We start from the raw sequence: 8939 nt of genomic DNA on the forward strand, positions 1-8939 counted from the left end.
CTTCAATATAAGACAGGTGGCACGTAAAAAAAAAAAAAGTCAAGAAAACATGTTTGTGAATTAGGGACACATTAACTATTTCTATGACCAGTTTACCAGGAGCCCTTGTTCATTGATTTTTAGAATTAAAGTCCTCCAGAGAGTTTTCCAGCCCAGAGGCATTCAGCTCGAAGCAATTCCAACTTGATGACTGTCTCAGTCATAAAAAAAACCACTCAACGTGTATTGATTAAAATACAGTGGGAAAAAATATATATATTAAAGAAGCATCAATACGTGTATGGCCACCAATGGCTTCACTGCTCTGTTGGTAATGAAATCTAAAATATCAGGTCACACTGAGCTGCACAGGTCAGGGATCTGAAATCTGGCTGGAAAACACAGAATGAAATAACGATTCATTCATGATCAATTTCTAAGTTATGTTTACTGTTTACAATTTTCGGTGCATAACTGAGCATGTGAAACGGAGCCTCCTTGCCAAGCAGGGTGGCACTTTGACTTATTGCTTTCTGACCTTTCATGGCATTTGGAAAGGGCAACTCCACAGACAGATGGTGCATACTCATATGCAAATTGATAATGTTAGGTGAAGGCAGCGGCAGAAGGCTGTCTCAGTAATTCAAACAATTTGCTCTGCGCCATGATAATGCTGTTTGTTGAGTGCGCTGTACTCGCTTTATTTGTTAGTTGTTGAATTTCTATTTGCCTGAAAGCTATCTTCATGGGAGAAGAGAAGGTACATCAGAACCAATATTTTAACAGAAGACAGCAACATAAAAATGTCATAAGTTAAAAATTTGACTTGTGTTTTGTTTGATAAAAGATCTTGCAAAAATATTCATACCTTCAAGTGTTCACTTTTTCCTATTTATATATACATTTTAATGCATTTTATTGGGATTTTATATGAAAGGCCAACACAAAGTAGTGCACAATTGTAAAGTTGAAGACAAATGACGCAGAGTTTTTATGATTTATTGTAAATATAATCGGAAAAGTATGGCTTACTTTCTTATCCATCCATCCATCCATCCATCCATCCATCCATCCATCCATCCATCCATCCATCCATCCATCCATCCATCCATCCATCCATCCATCCATCCATCCATCCATCCATCCATCCATCCATCCATCCATCCATCCATCCATCCATCCATCCATCCATCCAGTCACTGGTTAGGTTAAGATGTAGATAATATAGAAAAAACATTCTCTATGAGTAAATTCACATTTTTGTCAGAATACAATGAAAACACAGAATTTTGTAAAATGCGGCTGCACCGATGGATAATTGTTTGGTGAAAAGGTCATGTTTCTGCTGACCTTGGACTTTGAAATTGGTTTAATTTCAGGGAAATTAAAACAATTTCTCTGAAAATTGCTCAGAGATAATTTTCTCTAAAAACATATTTAGTTCCTGACCCCAGCTACCTGTGAATCTTTTTCGGTGCATACTGATTCAGTTGTGAAATCACAGTTGAACGTGTTTGGTTTTACCTTCAGAATATAGAGTTCATTCAAATAAATTTCTTGCTTTCTTGCTAAAAAAAAAATCTGTTACAGAATATTTCATCTGGTTTTAAATCCAACGTGTTTTTTTATTTATTTTATGAGTCACTTATGAGCAGACTATGATTTGCACAGGTCTCGTAAACTGGATTATTAACATTCCTGCAAATGAACCGTTTTGTATTAACCTCCCTTCTATATGCAGGACAAAACTCAGGACCTGCATCTTAAACAGCAACCTGAAAAAAAAAGCTAATTTAACCAGACCGAATTCTAATATAGCACCATGACGCCTCTGCTCAATCCTCCCTGCCACCCAAACATGAGCCAAACATATATTACTCTGTTGTGCCCACATTTCTCTAAAGGCAGTCTATCCCTGTTCTGAATGCCAGAAAGGAAGACAGGAGCTCATTCCTTTCTCATTCACCTTGTCTGTTCCAGCCAGAGTTGTGACAATTCAATCTGTTCACCGTCTTTCCAGATGATTTATGGATGCACCCCTGTAACCTCGCAATGTGGGGGGGATTTACATTGATCGAGCAGTCCTGTCCTTTCAACCTTCTCTATCCTCTCTTGTCAAAAAAACTAAATTTGTAGGGGAAAAGTGGCATCATTGGTTTAATTTTAAAAACATTAATACTAAATGTGAAACCCAAACTTATTAGACTCTAAAATTATTTTTTAGACAAGTCTTGTATCTGCAATAAGTTTGGAACCTATAAAAAAATAAAACCAGCACAGGATCATGGGATGGATTTCAGTCATGCATCATCTATACCTGCCGAATCCTGTTAGGGCAGCGGAGTGCGACTGGGGGGTAATCTCTGGGCATCCATCCATCCATCCATCCATTTCATTTATACATTTTATCAATCTACCCATCTATCAATCCATCACATGGACTGGGAAATCAGTAGATTGTACATTATGGTAATAATCCACAAATGAGAAAATGCAGATTTCACATTTGGTTTTTGTGTTAAGACAGAATAACATAATAAAGTACTGTTCCAACATCACCTTAATAAAAGTTTGACATAGTATCATCATCATCATCATCATCATCATCATCATCATCATCATCATCATCATCATCATCATCATCATCATCATCATCATCATCATCATCATCATCATCATCATCATCATCATCATCATCATCATCATCATCAATAACTTTATTAATATAAAGATAAATGAAAATATCAAACCAAATGAGAAAGCTAAACATACAACTATGCAACAATGTAAATAAATGAAAAAAATTCAGGACATAGTAAACAAAGCAGTAAAACAGATCAAAAGTTTTGTAAAATCTCAGTTGAGTTGAATGTTTTAAGTGTAGAATTTATTTATTTTTTGCTTTCACATTTTGCCTGGCTGCTGCAGAATTTATTGGCATATCAAAAAAATTCAACCTCATTAAACTCTACAATGTTTGCTGCACATGTGTGCCACTTCTACAGTTTGGTACCAATCTGACCCTATGATAATATCAGTTAATCTCACATCAGGATGCTGAATACTTTAAACTGGAAGCAAAACTGATGCAATGAGTTCATTCCTAGTAAATGTGGTTATTGATTATCTCATTATCTGGAAGATTTTATGGAATTTTATTCACAGGCAGTGATTTGATTCCTTTAAATGAAAATTAATAATTAATATGAAAATGAACAGTGACATCATGCTAAATCTAATGAATTTCGCTCCTTCGACCCCAAATTACCTGTGTTGTTATGAACAGAAGTTAATCAATTTCTACACACATGATTTAAAGCTGTGATATAATATGAAGTTCCAAAAACAGTCTCTTTCTTTTCGCACAAATTTAGACAAAACACATTTTTTAAAATACATGACACAATGTGACAATAGAAGAGCAGAAACATCTGCTTTTTATTACTTTGCACTTGGAATATGCTCTGATGAAAGGTGGCCAGTGAAAGGTATCCAGGGATCCAACAAAATTAAAATATTTATCTGAGTTTTTCTTTTTATTGCTTTCCTCAAAGTTAAACTCCTTGAAATCATTTAGAAACAGAATTACTTCTTAAACATCAAGGATTTAGCTTTTAGTTTTAGAAATGTCTGCACTGCTGACAACCAGCTTCAATCTGACATTAAAAGTAATTAAAAAGTCATCAGATGTGTCATTTTTCAAGCTTTAAATCTCTGTCTCTTCTTCTCTCACTGCTGTTATTAAAATAAACTGGCGAGTTGAAGAAGAGTTCATCCTCCTGCCTGAGAAAATCTCCTCCTGCCTCACTGAGATTCATGTTAAATACTGTGAGTGTCAGAAAACTGGAGGAAACACTTAAAAAGTTCAATTGATTGACCAGTTAAGTTAGTCAGCTCTCATTCTTGTTAGGGCGGAGAGAATGAACTCTGGCTGAAGATTAACCCTTACTATACATACATTTTACAATATTTTTCTATAAATGCCAATAAGTTGCTAACACAAAGTTAATTACATGTTACTTGATTTGGTTTTACATTTACTGAAAATGTTTCTCCAACATTTCTACAAGTAATTCTAGAAATTAACTTATGTTTAAATATCCAAAATGCAAAAATACTGTGCTGAATATCTGAGCTAAAATTTCAATGCACAGAGGCAAACTTTAAATATTTTCTTATTAACTGCTATGGTCATGGTCACATTCTCTCTCCATTTGTTCTCTATCATCCTTCTCAATATTCTTTTATATGGTACTTGACAGCTTCATGACTTTTTTTTTTCTAAGGCAGAGATCCTACATAAATGAAAAGTCAAATTGGGGCTGTGAGTGACACAGGACCGCTCTCACTGCAGAACAGAAAATTAGATTAGGTTTCATGAGGTTTTGGGAGAAAATTGAGAAGTCAGCAACAATGAAAAGCTCAGCTGGACTTTTATAAAAAGCCAAGTATTGCATCTCATCTCAGGGGAGAAAATGAGGAGGCAGGGGCCAAAACACCATGGAGGAGTAAATGAATTGCAGTGCTAGATTGGAAAGCGCGTTTAAATGAACTGCTTGTTTTTTTTCTTTCTGTTTGATCAAAGGCAGGAACTCTGTAGAAAAACAAGATTTTCCTCATAACTAAACAGATAGAACCTGTGTGACTATTATTTCCATGACAATAAATAATGAGTACAAAGGCTTTTTTCTTTGGGTCCAAAGCATGAAAAAAAAAAAGCACAATTAGCTGAGAGTCAAGGTTGGGTTGTGAAACTAAAAAAATGTGTTAATCATATATTAGTCATGATTTAGCAAGAAGGTCATTCCTATCTTATACAGGAACTTGTTGGTTTGATATAAATCATTTGAATGCCTCTTTGTGTGCTTAATCAAGTTATCTTTTTCCAATATTAAAATTTTGTCTGTGAGGGAGAAAAAATATTTTTTAAGCACTGTCAAAAAGTATAATTCCATATTTTGAATTGAATTGTTCAAACAGATTACCTGTTTTATGTTTCTGCTGTGTCACCAATTTGAAACAACACAGAAAAGAGTACAAATCACACAACTTTACCACGAGTGTTTGAAACCTTCTGTTGGATTTGGATTTGTTGACCAAATCCCATACATTTATTATTTTAAGGAGAAATTTGTCAGATAACACATTACATTTGAAGAACTGCTACTATAGCTGCAAACACAACCCCAACCTGCAAATGTTCCAGCTAAATTATCAGACCCTTATTTTAGACCATTACCACTTGCTAAAAGTCACAGAACAACCACACCAATTAAAAATATCCTTTAATGAGGCCAAAATACCACCAGCCCACTCAAACTAACTTGACATTTAAACTTAATTTGTTGGGTTAATTAGCATGAAACGTCCACAGGAAAAGGGCACTTCTAAAAAGAAAACCTTTGTCTTTAAAAGGGCCATACTTGAGGCTAAATACAGTTTCAGCACTTTCAGTATGATAGCAACGTAGATACGTTTAGAAGGTCTATTTGAGACTCTATAAATTTGATCCTTAATTTGAATATGAGTAACGTTCTTGTCCATCAATTTATACAAAATGTTCAAGTGCAACTTTTGTCTTGTCATGTTCTCCATTTTTTCACTTCTGTCCAATAGATTTTTAATTTCTCTATATTATTTAACAGAATTCCTATAAAGCCCAGAACATTATTACTATTATTTATTTCCCATTTACTCTGTAAACTCTCTTTTGTGTATTTACCTCCTTGAGAAAGACAAAGTGAATATTACAAAATTACTTTTTATGAAAAGACCAGCCTGCATTAGCTGAATGTACTTTATAACTGCAGTTAAATTATATTTTTAAGAGGAAAAAGGGCTGCTTTTAGATCATAGCAATACCAACTCAGAGGGGAATAAAAGGTATTAGCAGCTAAGCTGAAATGAGAATTTTATCACTGTAATTTACCAACTTGACTATACAACACAGAAAGTTATTAATATTATATTTTTAAGTTAACTTGTGCCCATTTGAAAGTAGGCTAAGTTTAAGGGTAATAGAGTAATTTTTACAGCTACACTTTCATTTTTACCATTCTTAAAAATCAGTTTATTGAACTGAAGGTGACAAATTGTAGTTATGGAAATACAATATTTACAATGTTTCCTTAAAACTTTGCTCCTCAGCAGTGTAAAGCCTGTTTTCTGTTGTCTCTCTTCTCTGGCCATTCTGAAACCAGTCAGGCACATAATTGTCGTAATAAGTATGGTGTATAGCTGCCATCCTTGTTGTTGCAAAGAATGATGCTTAATTAGAGACGATTGATTGCCACAATAACAAAGGTTCCTTTGGCAATCATTTGTGTGCTGCAGTCTTATGTCTCTACTTCCGTCAAAAGCAGATCTGTTTTTACTTTCTTTCTTTTTTTTAAATAAAGATCAGACAAAAACATTGCGTGACCTGAGTCTCCTTGGAAATCTGTTCTCAACACCCGTCATCTGTTTCATCAAGCTCAAAATATGGGGACTGGACCACAGGCCACTATTTACACTGACAGAAAAATCAAGAGGTGCTGTCATTTTGACAGATATCAATAGTGATGTGCAGTCCACAAAAACACACCATTAGTAGTAAAGGCTGCTTTTTATTGTGTAATAATATTCACAGGTTAATAGAATAAGCTTGGTGAAGGTGAAATTGATCCACTTACTCTAAAAATCAAATCAAGAAAGTGTTTTTTTTTCTTAAAAGAAATACATAGGAGGCACTGAAAAAGTAGTACTCAATCTTTGTAGTTTTTTTGTGTTATAGCACTAGCTTAGAAGTTGAATTACCCCATTAATGTGACTTTAACGTCTTGCTGTTTCACAGTTACAGGATCTGAGGCTTTGGCTTCATTAGTGAACCTCAAGGTGACAGTCATCTGCACTCACGGAATGAGCTGTCAAATATTGTTTGTAAGCTCAGTCAAACACAGCATCATCCCCAGGCAGCTGTGAAATATTGCAAGAAATTGGAGCTGGAAAATGACGTTCAGCAATCAAAATCAATCTCTATTTTGTGAATTAGTTGGCTTGTCTTTCCACTGACCTTCGTCAGTCCAAATCAAATTTGACTCTCAAAGATTTTCCATTTTACCTGACTGACATTACCACAGTGGGACCGAGACAGGCAGCAGGAAGAGTAATTTTTCACTTTGTGTGCCGTGACGTTTTGCTGTGCCCTCTACAATTAACAGGCTTAAATATTAGTATGGTGTGTTGATACGTCTGTGTTGATATCATAGTTATGAAGTTATTAATGTAGTTTAATCAATGCCACTAAAATTACTAGAAAAATATGTAAATACAGTTTCTTTGTGTTAGCTGGTTCAAAGAATCCTAAAACACCCTTAAGAGATACAGTTACTATAAAGGTGATATTCTAGCTAAAGTTAAAGGGGCAGTATTATGTATTTTCCAGGGTGGAAATGTATAGCACTGTGTTACATTCAGTTGTCATAAAAATGTTTTATGTATCAAATATGACTTAAAGTTTATTAATCAATGACTCAATTCTGGCTGCTCACCTCTGTAAAAACAAACCTTTTCCTTAATTGAGGTGTTATTAACTCAACTTGACTAAAATTAATTGTATTTACTTGGATATGATTCTAAACTATAATATATGACTGCTTTGTATGAGCTGGATTCATAAAAAAATTAACGTGGAGCAAACTGGATTTATATATAATTGGACATAATTGGGGTTGTTTGTATTCTGTAAAGCTTCATGTTAGCTTGGTCCATATTTGCTGCATGTGACCAAACTTCTATCCAAATTGGAGCATTGGAGCATTCTCTGCAGCACTCTAACACAGCTTATGTCCAATCCAATCACGCCAGACCGTCTTTGTAGTGGAGTGAGATGGAGATAGAAGACTTGGACCCTCTAAAACCACAATTCAATTAATCTGAGAGCTTTCCCAAGCCCTAAGAGATGGGGAAGAGGAAGTTGCAGATGGGACTCAGGTCCTGTCACGGTAATAAATTGCTCATTGAATAATTTCATTCTGAATCACAAGTCAAAAACATAAGCTAATGTGTTTTTTTTCTCAGAATGATGGATGAGGATAATCCTCAGCGTAGCACAGAATATTTAGTCTAAGTGACTGAAACATGAGGTGAAATGTTAATGTTTTGCAGAAATGCCCTGAAACCTCAAGTTTCCTCTTGAGGAAACTACTTCACATACTTTTGATACTTTGTGTTTTTAAATCATTACCTTGTTTATCTTACCTTGTTTATCTAGCTTTGTTAATGGATAACAATTAGTGAAAAAAATGATTTTTTAAAAAACAAAACGCACTATGTGAAAGTTTGTTGTCATCCCTTGTTTAGGACTCCTGTCAGATTTCCACTTGTAATTTCTGAGCCTCAGAAATTGCAGCTTTTTAGATCTTTTCAGCAGTTTGACAGTGTTGCTAAGGAAACTGAAAGCACAAGAGGCCCTTAATTGGCTGCTCACCCACCCAGTAAAACAGCAATTTTATCCATGTGTTGCAATTATGTCTTGCCTTTCTTTTGCTTGTTACATGTCCACTTTGTCTCTGTGAAGCTCTTTAATCTTAAGATTTTTTTCATCTTGTGGAAAACAAAAACAAAGTGAAAAGTTTGGCCTGACATTTAAGATATATTGACTTCAATGTACATGTAGTTCGACTGAACTTCTATTTAGTGAATTCTTAACCCTAAAAATTAAACTGTAGGGATGTAAAGTAGACAATCACAAACAAGCTGATAGATATATTAGTCATAGTCATTCATCACTCTCATCTGGAGAGGAAGATCTTTAATATGTTTGTTTTTGTGACAATTTGTTGAAAAGACCATAAAAGAAAGGGAATATGTAAAGATGTTGTCTCCAGCACTCCACAACAAAGCAGTGCTTAATTCCCATGACTCTAAAAAGGTTGTAGATACGCTTAAAAAATACATGAAAACAAAATATTAACTTTTTC

This window comes from Poecilia reticulata, chromosome 14 (assembly GCF_904066995.2).
Source record: "Poecilia reticulata chromosome 14, P_reticulata-male-v2, whole genome shotgun sequence".
Taxonomy (NCBI): Eukaryota; Metazoa; Chordata; class Actinopteri; order Cyprinodontiformes; family Poeciliidae; genus Poecilia; species Poecilia reticulata.